Source organism: Jaculus jaculus, chromosome 10 (assembly GCF_020740685.1).
Source record: "Jaculus jaculus isolate mJacJac1 chromosome 10, mJacJac1.mat.Y.cur, whole genome shotgun sequence".
Classification (NCBI taxonomy): domain Eukaryota; kingdom Metazoa; phylum Chordata; class Mammalia; order Rodentia; family Dipodidae; genus Jaculus; species Jaculus jaculus.
The window spans coordinates 56,753,035-56,765,244 of record NC_059111.1 but is presented as its reverse complement, the minus strand read 5'-3'; the positions used below and the strand labels follow the sequence as shown (position 1 = coordinate 56,765,244).

Sequence of the window (12,210 nt, the reverse complement as noted above, 5' to 3'; positions counted from 1 at the left end):
CCCAGAAGCAGTCTGTGCTCCCCCACCACAGGACATGGCGGATGGCTGGCACAGCAGACAGGTAGGGGATGGCACCTGAGCTGGCACAAGTGAGAGACACACTCTAAGCTTGTGTGGCAGTTTCTGTGGGACTGGGCTCCCTGAAAGTGCATTGGCAGGAGCAGTATGTGAGTGAGTGGGCAGAGAGTCTAAAATTATGTGCAGGGATCGATCTGCATGCAGCTGCACTGTGGATACAGGGGAGGGGGTTTGCTACCCAGTCCTGAGGGAATCAGGGACTCCCTGTTATTGCCAGGATTCACTGGATACGTGGTGGCTGGAGCAGTAGATGGGCGAGTGTGCGGAGCAGTCTAAGCTTCTGCATGCAGGGATTGATAGCCACGCAGCGGCAGCAGCTGCAGACATGGCGGCTATTTCGGGGAGGGGTGGGCTACCCACCTGTGAGGGGATCCATGATTCCCTGTTCCCCCCCCCCCCCCCGCTCTGTGCACTCTCACTGATAATCTATTGGAGATTGCTCTCCCCTAAAAGCGCCAGTGTACCCTTAATGTCTTGGCTTTCTTTCCCCAGGATTTGCAGCACAGCTAGGTGGCCAGAAGTCCTAAATATAATAATCTTAGGAGAGAATTAAATATTAACATGTCAATTTTAACCATAAGATTTAGCTAAAAGGTTGACAAATAGAGGAACCTAGTTAATTTGGTTGGGTACTCTATATTTAGTCTTTCATGACCATTATTATGACCAGATTAACATCAATGAGTTAACGTTAAATTTACAACCTGAATACCATAGCAACCTGCTATCAGCCAGGGCCACACTTTGTTAGTCTGATGGAAGCCCTAGGCTGATAGTCATTTTTTATCTCAAGAAGTCTGTAGTCCAATTAAGTTTGTCTTTAACATTCTGTTTAAGCTTACTCATATCCTCATATACATACTTTACTCATACATCCATCTACATACTTTTACCTTACAATCCATGTAACCACTCTGTAACAATCTTTTTCATCAAACATTTAACATCCCACATATAGTTTTCTCTCAAGTTTATCTTTTTCAGTCAGTTCATCTCATAACTACCAATAAAAACTTTTATTGTCATTACTGAAACACTTTTAATATGACCATTTTTTCCCTTTCAAAAGGCCTTTAGAATTAACTTTTTTGAAAAAGTAGACAAGATTTGACTTACACTATTTACCCAAAATAAACATACAGATTTTGGAACTTTGTTTCTTACAACTTTCCTGAAACTCATTTTTTAAAACTATGAAAGCAGATTGAAACATTATTAGAAATTTTAGAAAAAAAAATTTTATGAATTTATTATTGAGTACTTTTAAATTTAAATATAAATCTTGAGGCGATTTTCCATTAGTCATTCCATAGAAGCATAGAAAGATAAATTAAACATAAAACAGTTAAAAATTTCTTATAAGAAGTCATTATTTTAGCCAGGCATGGTGGCACCTGCCTTTAATCCCAGCATTCAGGAGGCAGAGGTAGGAGGATCCCTGTGAGTTCAAGGCCAGCCTGAGACTACAGAATGAATTCCAGGTCAGTCTGAGCTAGAGTGAGACCCTAGCTCGAAAAAAATAAAGAAGTTATCATCTTGCTGGGGCCAGGATTTTGAGATTCCCTGTATCCCCTGTGCTTGCAGCTCCCTGGCTCTGCAAGGCAGGGAAGCTAAGGAAGAGCCTTTTTTTTTTTTTTCCTTCCTAAGTTCCAGGGAGAGTTCTCTGAGGGTTGTGCTTTTTGATCTTGCCACTTTACAACTCTTTAAGAGAAGGAGAATCTTGCATTCTGTTTTTCTATGATCTTAATTACTTTTAGCGTTCTTTCTGGGGGACACTCAACAGTAAGAATTGGTTATGATGTCTGGTACAGTGAGCTTGGTGGGAAACATTCCCACAGTGAAATGGCACTGCTCAGAATAGAAATCATTCTGCGACCTTGGGGCACATTCATTTTAAGTGCACTTTTCATATAGATTCACATATTCATTCATTCACGCATTCATTTATTCAGAAGTTATGCATTCCCATTTTAAATTTCTATTTTATTTAAAACTCCAGAGATTAAAATCAAACCTTGTTACCAGGCAGGGTGTCAGGAGAGGCTGAGGGAGCTGGAGGAGCCAGAGAAGCTGTTGGGGTAAGGTGGCCAGAAGGACCTGGTAAGAAAAGCAGGTAGAGCAGAGAGAAGGCCAGGCATGCAGAGTGAAAAATACGGTATTTCAGACCATTTTCCTGTACATTGGCAGAAATTTTTTAACTTAGTGAGAATTTGGAAATTGAAAGTATCATTCTCAGGCCATGTGGACCCATTTTCCAGCTTGTGGATGTGGCCAAGCAGAGTTGCAGAGAAAGATAAGATGTCGTCCAAGAATCATAGAGGTTTTAAGTTCTTAAAGAGACAGGGAAAGAGCAAAACAGGGGTGAGAGAAAAATAAACCAGAGCTTAAGCTAGGTTTACTCAGAGCACCAGTATGACCCCCTGGCCCATTAGAGTGAACAGGGCCAGCACTTCCCACATGGACAGAGACTGTACAGGTCACAACTCTTGGCTTTTCAGCCTATTAGTGGTTGAGGTGGGTGATTGTGCTCCTGACAGCAAAAGCACCTGGCTGTGGAAGATGAAAGCAACTAGCAGTGGAAGATGAGAGCTCAGGAGGGTGAGGGAGAGGAGGGAGGGAGATGGGTTGTCCAAAATGATGCAAACAAAACAAAAGACAACCAAACCAAAAGGCACTCCTCAGGGTACGATAGACCAGAAAGCAGTAGAACCAAGGTTTCGAGAGTGCCTCTTTCTGAAGACCTGGGGTTGGGGCCTAGTGGTCAAGGGGTGTAGCCTGGCATGTCAGCATGGCTTCCATGAGGAGGGGTGAAACCCAAAAGCAGGCCAATCCTAGAGGGACTCTTACTGAGAAGGGAAGAGATGATCAAAGGAAGAACAGTGAAGCTGAATCGTGGTGGGTGTGAGAGCCTGTATCAGACAGGCAGTTCGGTGTTCTGGTCAGAGGAAAGGAAGTTTGGCCACCCAGAGGGCAATAAAGAGCTTTCCTATCTGAGTCATGGCACCAGATGTAAGGTTCAGGAGTAACCAAGGCCACAGAGACCACTCTAAGGCAAAGATGGAAGCTTTTATTTCAGAAAAACACGAGCTGCCAATAAAACTTTGAGATTACAGCTAGTGAGCTATATAGGGTTCTTCAGTTGGTGCAAGGTGAGGAAGGGAAGGCACTCCTTTGTTCTTTACATTAGCCATAGTGTGTGAGACCAGAAGTGACCAAGTGGAAGATAAGGGGGCAGGAAACCTAGACCGGGGCATTGTTAGGCAAGGAAGGGATAATGGCAGGGTGGTTCCTTGAGGAATGTGTAGGACCCACTTCCTTATGTCTCTGTCACCCTCAGTGACTCCATTTTGTCCTGACACTTTAATTATAGTAAAGATTTTATTCATCTATTACACCCTGACCCTCCTCTATTTTTAAATTTCCCCTCTTTCCCATTTCCTTCCTAAGAGCTATAAACAAATTGGAGGTTTCTCATATAAAAAAGAAATATAGTCCAATACTCAACCTGGTACCATCTTTCATCTTCCTATCACCTTCTTGGCAGCCATTACTACCATTTCCTCCAAACACTCGCACACTCTTCCTCCTCATCATCATCACTATCAGGAGCCAAACAGTCATTCCAGCACAGAGACAACTTGCCCACAATAACCTTGTGTTTCTTGTATTAAGTGTGTTATAATCTTGTCATGTCAATTTTAAACTGTCATCATAGTCCCTTACATCTGTAATTCCTCAAAGCCTTGTACTATTTTTAAATCATAATACATAAATTCAAACTAAAATTTAAATTCTGATATGACCCTCATAAAAATCACTTTTTGTAACTGAAGCCCTCCAGTAACTGCCTTGTATCTATATGATGGAGTTCACATACTTTAATCCAAAATGTAAGAATCTATATGATTGAGCCCTTCTAACTTTTAATCTTTACCTTTCATTAAACCACCCTCTCATGACTCCTAATCCTGGAATACTGAATTATACAATGTTCTTTGAACTTGTTGTCAACTGTGTTCTTCTAGATAGATGACTGCCATTTCACCTCCTCCTTATCTCTAGAGCATACTTAAATATCTTGTCTTTCAACTATGTTCTTGTCCTGTGAACCATACAGCAAAATCCACTACTCTTGATGTGCACTTTCTTGTACTTTTTTTCTTTCAAGTTTTCAATATACCACATAGGCTGTAAAGTACATGAAGGACAGCAAACACTTGATGAACTATGACTGTACTCTCAGTAGTGGTGTCTAAACACTATTTCACCTGGGGCTTTGTCTCTCAAAGGGTATTATAACTGTTGATTTCAATGGTCAACTAGATCAGACTGAGAACCATCTAGGGCATTATTATGACATACTTTTGTATGTAGTTGCGGAGGTGTTCTCAGGAAGGCTTACATAAAGAAGACTCACTCTGAATGTAGGTGGCACCAACCACCATATGAAATAAAGAGTAGAAAGAGGAAAGTCAGCTGAGCACCAGCATTTATCCCTGTCTGCTTCCTGATATCAGATGCAGTAGGACCAGCTAGCTGCCACAAACTCCCATTGCCATTTTTTCCTTGCCATGACAGGATGGATGTATCCCCTTAAATCATAAGCCAAAATAAACTCTGCCTTTTTTAAATTGCTTTTGTTACATATTTCATCACAGCAATGATAAAAGCACCTAATACAGATACCATTTATTGATATTCTTATGTCAATGAAATACTACTGTAGATAATTTATATACACTATCTCATTAATACTCATGGTGATTCAGTCTGTATAAAATTAAAAACTTAAGAGACTTGGATAATGTACTATGCATCCACAGTTACATAGCTACTAAATGGGTGCTAGAATTCAATTTCGAAGCTAAGTTGACAACTATTTCCTCTCCTACAAGGTATCACAGACTTCACATTTAAGACTGTTTCTATTTATTTTTGCCCTGTGTGATTTTCACTAACTGATACCACAACATCAATAAGAGATCATCCTTTCAGTTTGAACGATCACTCAATATTATATCTTTTGTTTTTTTCAGTCAGAACTGCATACATGGAAATCAGGACAGATGGTTCCTTCTTTGAAGCCCAGTATTTTAGATTATTACATCTACTTTTAAAATAAGAAAAAAAGGCAGTGGGTTTCCAGGAGAATTCTCATGCAAATGAGCTCCTTTAACTACATCCTGCTTCCCTGCAGAATGCTTCTATGATTTTGTAGGAAGTGGACCCATATGCTGGCTCATTAGTTATGTACTCTCCCAATTGCACTAAGTAGGAGTATGCATAATAGTTTGTGCATTAACCTAGCTATTCCAGCAAAATATGATATCATTATAAATAATTTGTTTTGTTCTAGCTATAATTCTAATATTTCACATGAATCCTAGCCTAGTCCTAATTTATTAGTCAGTTATTTACCAGAATGGTAGCTAAGTTGCTGATAAAAAGAATATCTGTATTCAGTTTATAATTTTGAGCACTTTCAGTTTAGATAAAGAGCAACTTGAAGCCATAGAAACCTATCTAAATAACTTTTGATGGCTAATTGATGTTTATGAGAGCAGAATGAGGCCATTTTTGTGGGGGAAGTATCTTTACAGATTTCTGCTTCCATACTGCTGGGTCTCACCTCCTGAGGATCCAAAAGGAAGGGTGGTGAGTGCTATTCTTCATGACAATCTGATGGGCATTCAGAGGAATCACTTACAGTTTATTGAGTCTCATGTATTTATAGAGACATCATAATGTGCTTCGTGAGTCTTATTCAGAAAATCTAATAATAGAGATGGTCTGGCCACGAACTTTATAGACAACATGCAGCTGATCTATGGTCCAACAATGTGTTACCACTTCTATGAGCCAAATGATAGTCAGTCAACATGTAAGATATATTAAAGCCTCTTTTATATGTGATGAGCCTTCACCATAAATGTTCAAGGATGACCAAGAAATTGTCAAGAATGGTAAAGGAAGTACGTTACCCAATAAAGTAGCAAATCTGTCATCTGCAACAAGGAGATTATGAGTTAAGTACTCTTGTACATGCAAGGGTTTCCAACAGCTTCACAAATGTGTTTAAGAGAGAATCAGATTTAATCCTCACTTGGGCTTCCATAAGGTAAAGTCAAGTTTAACAAGAGACATAGAGGTAACAACATTTATATCTCCTTAATGTCTCCTCCTTTGCAACTTATTTAACACATCAAAGAAAGAGGAAAATATCCTGAGTAAAGCTTCCAGCACCATTGCAGGGCAAAAACCCAAACTGCACAGACAGTGGAAAAAGGTTTTAACTTTAAACTAAGTCCAGAGTTTTGCTATGTTTGACTACAGACTATCATTTTAGAATTGGAACATACCATTTTAAGTACCACTTGATCTTAGACAAGGATGAAGAGAAAAGTTTTAGGACCTGCCCAGATCTGTCTGCTTATGGTAGTAGAGAAAGACCTGCCCCTACTGAAAAATATTAAAAGGTCAGAGGACATTGTCTTTAGAAGAGTTGCTTATATAATTATAGATACTTTATGTACATCACTTACTACAGATGGGTAATGAGACAAAACTTCATTTAAACTGAGGGAGATGGCAGCCATCAGTCTAACAACATTAATGATCTTAGAAGGAGAAAACTAAAGAAGAAACTGGAGAAATTCTTGGAAGTCTACTAGGTCATAAAGAGAACTCTAGGTGGAAGTAAGCATAGTGCTTACATTGTTGTTGCTGGGACAAAACTCCTGAACAGAAGCAGCTTACAGAGGGAAAGGGTTTATTTCAGCATACAGTTTTGAGGGGAAGTGTCATCATGGTGAGGAAAACATTCCAAGATCAGGAAGCTGGCTCACATTGTCATGTGTCAGCTGGGAGATAGCAGCAAGAGAGTGAGAGCCCTAGCACTGACAAGGGGGCTGGACTATAAAGTTCCATGGCCTACTCCTGTGACACACCTCCTCCACAGCTTCACTTCCCAAAGGCTCCACAACTTTCACAGATTGCCACCATCTGGCACCCAGTGAAAACACATCAGTCTATGGGGATATTTCATTCCCACAAGGAGTATAATGTTATAAATGTTAAAGAGATTCAGACATTATCCGACTTAAAAACTCAGTGTCCAGTATAACTCTTGTGTCTTCTACATGTAAGCAATATCAAGTCCAATCAGTACTGCTCCCCTGAAACTCTACAACAGTCCGACTGAGTTGCTGACCTGGTTTTATACATCAGCTTCTCATTTCTCAATTTCTTAATTGAATTTGTTTCTCAAGATCTATGAATATTACTCACTCAGATTAAAGAGCTATAAACTTGTTTCAGGATTTTTTTTCCTCTTTTTTTTATGAAGTAGAAGCTTTGTATGGATAAATCATGTGTTAGTACATTCTCCTCCTCCCTGCCCCCATTCCACCAATTGCCCTCTTCTGTGGGATTGCTGGTATTCACCCTGGGGGTATTGGTTATGAGTTGTGAGAGAAGGAGTTTAGGGTGGGGACAATGCACCTAGATACTCCTTGCTACATTGTGGCTCTTAAAATCTTTCTTCCCCCCTTGCACAATGTTCCCTAAGCCATGATGGGTATGTTTTAGATCTACTTTAATGTGGAGTTCTGAGCAACTTCTGGATTTCAACTTGGTCTTCAGTTTATTCACAGGTTGTCAGGTTTGCCTTGACAGAAGCACTCTACTTAACTTGTCAGTTCCTCTGTGGTTTTCACATAGACTCTCACTGATGTGCTGGGGGTGGCTCATCTCATGATATGCTGTCAGCTATCTTCTCTTGTCATATTGATAGAATTTGGTTGTCCTCAATTTTGGTTGCCTTCTTATTTCATCCCTGGAATTCTAGCATACTTAAAAATCTACAATCTTGATTGACTATGTGTGTGTATATATACACATATACATACACACACACACACACACACACACACACACACAGAGAGAGAGAGAGAGAGAGAGAGAGAGGGAGAGCAGGGCTCTGGTTCACACATATCATTTGACAGTTTGATACACTTTTAGAGTGTCTACTTTAGAGAGAAAAATCCAAACATCAGCACAGCACTCAAATGTCTCCATGGCTTCAATCTGTCCACTCTCTCATACTCATCAATTACTACACACACACATGTGACAATACTCCTATTAGCTCAACTGCTTCTCATTGCCTAAATAAGCCATACATACGCTTGTCAATGTTGCTTCTTTTTTATAGTTTGACTTCAATCTGATATACTCATTCCCTGTGATAACCCTCGCTATCACCTCCTGTTTTTGAAGTTCCATTCTTTGTTCTAGGTCCATCATAGATTAATCTTCTATGAAATATTACCTGGTCCACAGTCAGAATTATCCTTCCTTCCTCTTCTGTATCAGTTATCTTGTTATACTTACTAATATTATTTGTTTCCCTTACTATTTCTAATGCATACAATGTCTCAACCAGTCAGGATTTTTTTTGCATGGTAAACTGTAGTGTGTGTGTGTGTGTGTGTGTGTGTGTGTGTGTGTGTGTGTGTGTATGCATATATGTGCAGCCTTTTGAAAGGCGAGAAGACAACCTCAACTGTTATTCCTCAGAAAAGCCAACCAGTCCACTTTTGGAGTAGGGAGGTTTGTTAATTTGAAGAGAGTCTCTTATTGGCTTGGAGTTCAACAAGTAAAATAGCCTGACTGGCCAGCACCTCCCCTGCTGAGAATACAGTTGTGCACCACCCTGCTCAGAATTTTTACATAGCTTCTAGAAATAAAACTCAGGTCCTCACACTTGCAAGATTTTGTAGACTGTGCTATTTCCCCAGCCATAGTCAGTAAATCTTTTAGTGGCTTGCCTATGATATACACAGTCATTAGATGTTTTTTGAGCCAAATTAGATGCTACTGATCATAACAACTTTCTCCATTACCTTAATTCTTCTGAAATATGCCATGCTCAGGTTTTATTACTTAGTGGTCCTTCTTGTTTCAATTAAAATTACTTAGAAATTCATATTTCTCCTCCAAGAACTCAGAATCAATGCTTTTGAAATACACAGAGTTTAGATTTTTTAAAAGGTTTTTTTCTTTATTAATTTTATTTACTTATTTAAGACAGAGAGAGACAGAGAAAGAGACAGAAAGAGAGAGAGAGAGGAATAATGGGCACACCAAGGCCTCTATCCACTGCAAACGAACTCTAGAAACATGTGCCACTGTGAGACCAAATATAACCATTTTTTTAAAAAGGCCCAGGCCTGACTTAGATAGAGCACTAGCTGGCCAATGTGCTGACCTTTTGCTTCTGTAAACTTTGCTTGCTTAATTGCTGCCTTTCCCCCTAATGTTTCTGAGGAATTTCCACTTCAAGGTCATTGCAGAAACACTCCACTATGGGGGGACCTCTGGCCTCCGGCCACCTGCTTAGATAAGAAACTGAGGAATCTCCACTTCAAGGACAATGGAGATGACTTCATCTGCCTGGAGTGCCCCTAGCTCCTGTCCCCAACTTTGCCCACTGAAACCCCAAGCCACTCAGAACTGTTTAAATCAACCAATCATTTTTCTATCCCCTACTTCTTTGTTCGAATTCCTATATGAACCCCTTCCCCCAAAAGAAAGGGGCTCTCTCCCTCACTACCGCTGTGCTGGACTGTGGGGACAGAGCCCAGGCCTAGGCTTGCAATAAAGAAACCTGTTGCTTTTACATTGGAGTGTCTCGGCTTCTGTGGAGGTTCTCTGGGTGACTCCTGGGTGACCGGGAAAATTGGCTCCTGTTCAGGGGTCTTGGCACACCACCACCATGTGTATCTGGCTTACGTGGGACCTGGAGAATCAAACCTGAGTCCTTAGGCTTTGCAGGCATGCACCTTAACCGCTAAGCCATCTCTCCAGCCCAGATAAATTTTTAATATACATTTTTCCTTTGATCTATGTAGAATGCAGTGTGTGTGTGTGTGTGTGTGTGTGTGTGTGTGTGTTATGCATGTTTGTGTGCAGATATGTGCATCCTGTGCAGAGACCACAGAAGACAAAAGGTGTCTTCCACTTTATTTCTGGAGACAGATTCTCACTGAACCTGGAGCTACTAATTTCTCCATTCAGCTATCTGACCAGGGTATCCCATCACAGTGTCTACATGCAAGTGGCCATGCCTGTCTTTTGACATGGATGATGGGATTCATCTCAGGCCTTCATGCTTTTGTTCCAAGTTCTCTTACCCACGGAGCCATCTTTTCAGTCCTTTAATGTACCTTTTAAAAATAAAGTTCAACTAAAGGTAAAACATAAATTTATAAGAATAAAGCTTCTCTAATTGAAGAAGATCCCTGTTTTTCAAGGAAGAGCAACTTAATGTAAGTTATCTTGAAAATATACTAAATAATTCTAACCATGTGGATAAACAGGGTTTTATTGTTGCTATTTTATGAAAGTATCACATTTTTCTTAATGCTTACTTAGGTATTATCTTCTGAAAATCACCCACTGGTGGAGTGGAGAAATGATGATGTGGTAGAAAAAATAGTGACTTTAGGAGAAGGATGCCACCTCAGTCCCAACAAGGGGCGACAACCTCCATTCCCACAAGCTGGCACTTCATAAGACTTTGATAATCAGAATTTGGGATTGAACCCAGAGTCTTTTCCATGATAGGCAATTGATTTACCATTTTCATTCTCAACCCAAGAATCCTCATTTGACAGGAAGTAAGAGTTGTATCGAACAAGACAGGCTGGGCCAAGCATTTGAAGATTCTCTTGAGGTAATGCGGCAGCACTTGAGTGAGGATCTTTATTATTCCCCAGATTACAAAAATTACCTGGTTTCATTAACCATTATCCTCACATCAGAAGCAATTTTAGCTACTATGTCATGTTGCCTGCCGAGGAGCCTGCCTATAATTGGAGAACCGTAGTAAACAACGCTGGGGACTTCTGTTTGGAATAAAATATTCATCCATCTCTGCAGAATGTAATTGAAAACCAGTTGGTATAGCCTGATATCATCCAGCAAAAAGGGGGAAAAGGCTGGAGGAAGCTGTGACTGTTTGAATACCTGTAGTAACCCCTGCATATTCCCGAGATGATGTCTTGCATTCAGTGGATTGATAAAGCTAAAGGCGTCTTTCAGTTTGTATCAAAAAGCAAAGAAACACTTTCTTAGCTTTGGGGAAAGGGGAAAAGCAACTGGAAGGCCATGGCTTACCAGAAAATGGTCCAAACCCTGAGGAACTGTGCAAGGACCAGGGAGATCATCAAAATCTGGAAAAACGTGACCGACCTACCAGTTCAGAGAGGCCATCTTGCAGAGGGTGTCCCCACCCCATTTCCTGGGGAAAGAGATCTTCTACTCACAGTATGTCCAGCCCTATCAGGAAGATCTCAGTTTAAACAACTAGAATGGAAACTATTATGCACATGCCAATTACCATGAGCTAAGACTGCCCACTGGTTAACTGTAGCTCTTATCTTCCTGGCTTCAGAAAAATCCCAAACTGACTTGAGGAGTTGGCTCAGCAGTTAAAGGCACTTGTTTGCAAAGTCTGACAACCTGGGTTTGATTTCCCAGTACCCATGTAAAACCAGATGCAGGAAGTCGTATATGTGTCTGGAGTTTGTTTGCAGCAGCAGAAGGCCCAGTTATGCCCATTCTTTCTCAAACTAAAGAAAGAAAGAAAAATTACATGTTTCAGGACTGTTCTCTTAAAGAAAAGACAGTTTTCTATCATATCCACGGTTCCACACCCATGGCTTTAGCCCCTGCCCCCATGGATCAAAATAAATGTTTACTAAACAGGAAAAAAGAGAAAAATGGTGACTTTAAAATGTAAAAATCCTTATAACCTATAGTACATTTCTCCATTTGATTCCAGTCCACCCAACCAGAAATAAAACCATCCCCTTCTCTGTGGCAAGCCTAAAATGATCTCATTTTATTAGAGTTCTGTGTTGTTTTTTTCATGCTGATTTTGGGTCCTTTAAGAACAGAGTTTCCTCCCTTTTACCACCTCTTAGCACAATGATTAGCACTTTGTAAGTGCAAATTGCTAGCACTATATAAATTAGCACTCAATAAATTGCTAATTAAATGAGAACAAAATTGACAACGAAGGTTAACAGAACTCTGGTGTAATGAAAAGAAGGGAGACTTTGGAGCCAT

General features: G+C 40.3%; 1 pseudogene; it reads left to right on the top strand.

Moving 5' to 3' along the window:
- The first annotated feature begins 328 nt into the window (after nucleotides 1–328).
- Nucleotides 329–11,506, top strand: LOC101595610 (annotated as a pseudogene).
- The last annotated feature ends 704 nt before the right edge of the window (nucleotides 11,507–12,210 follow it).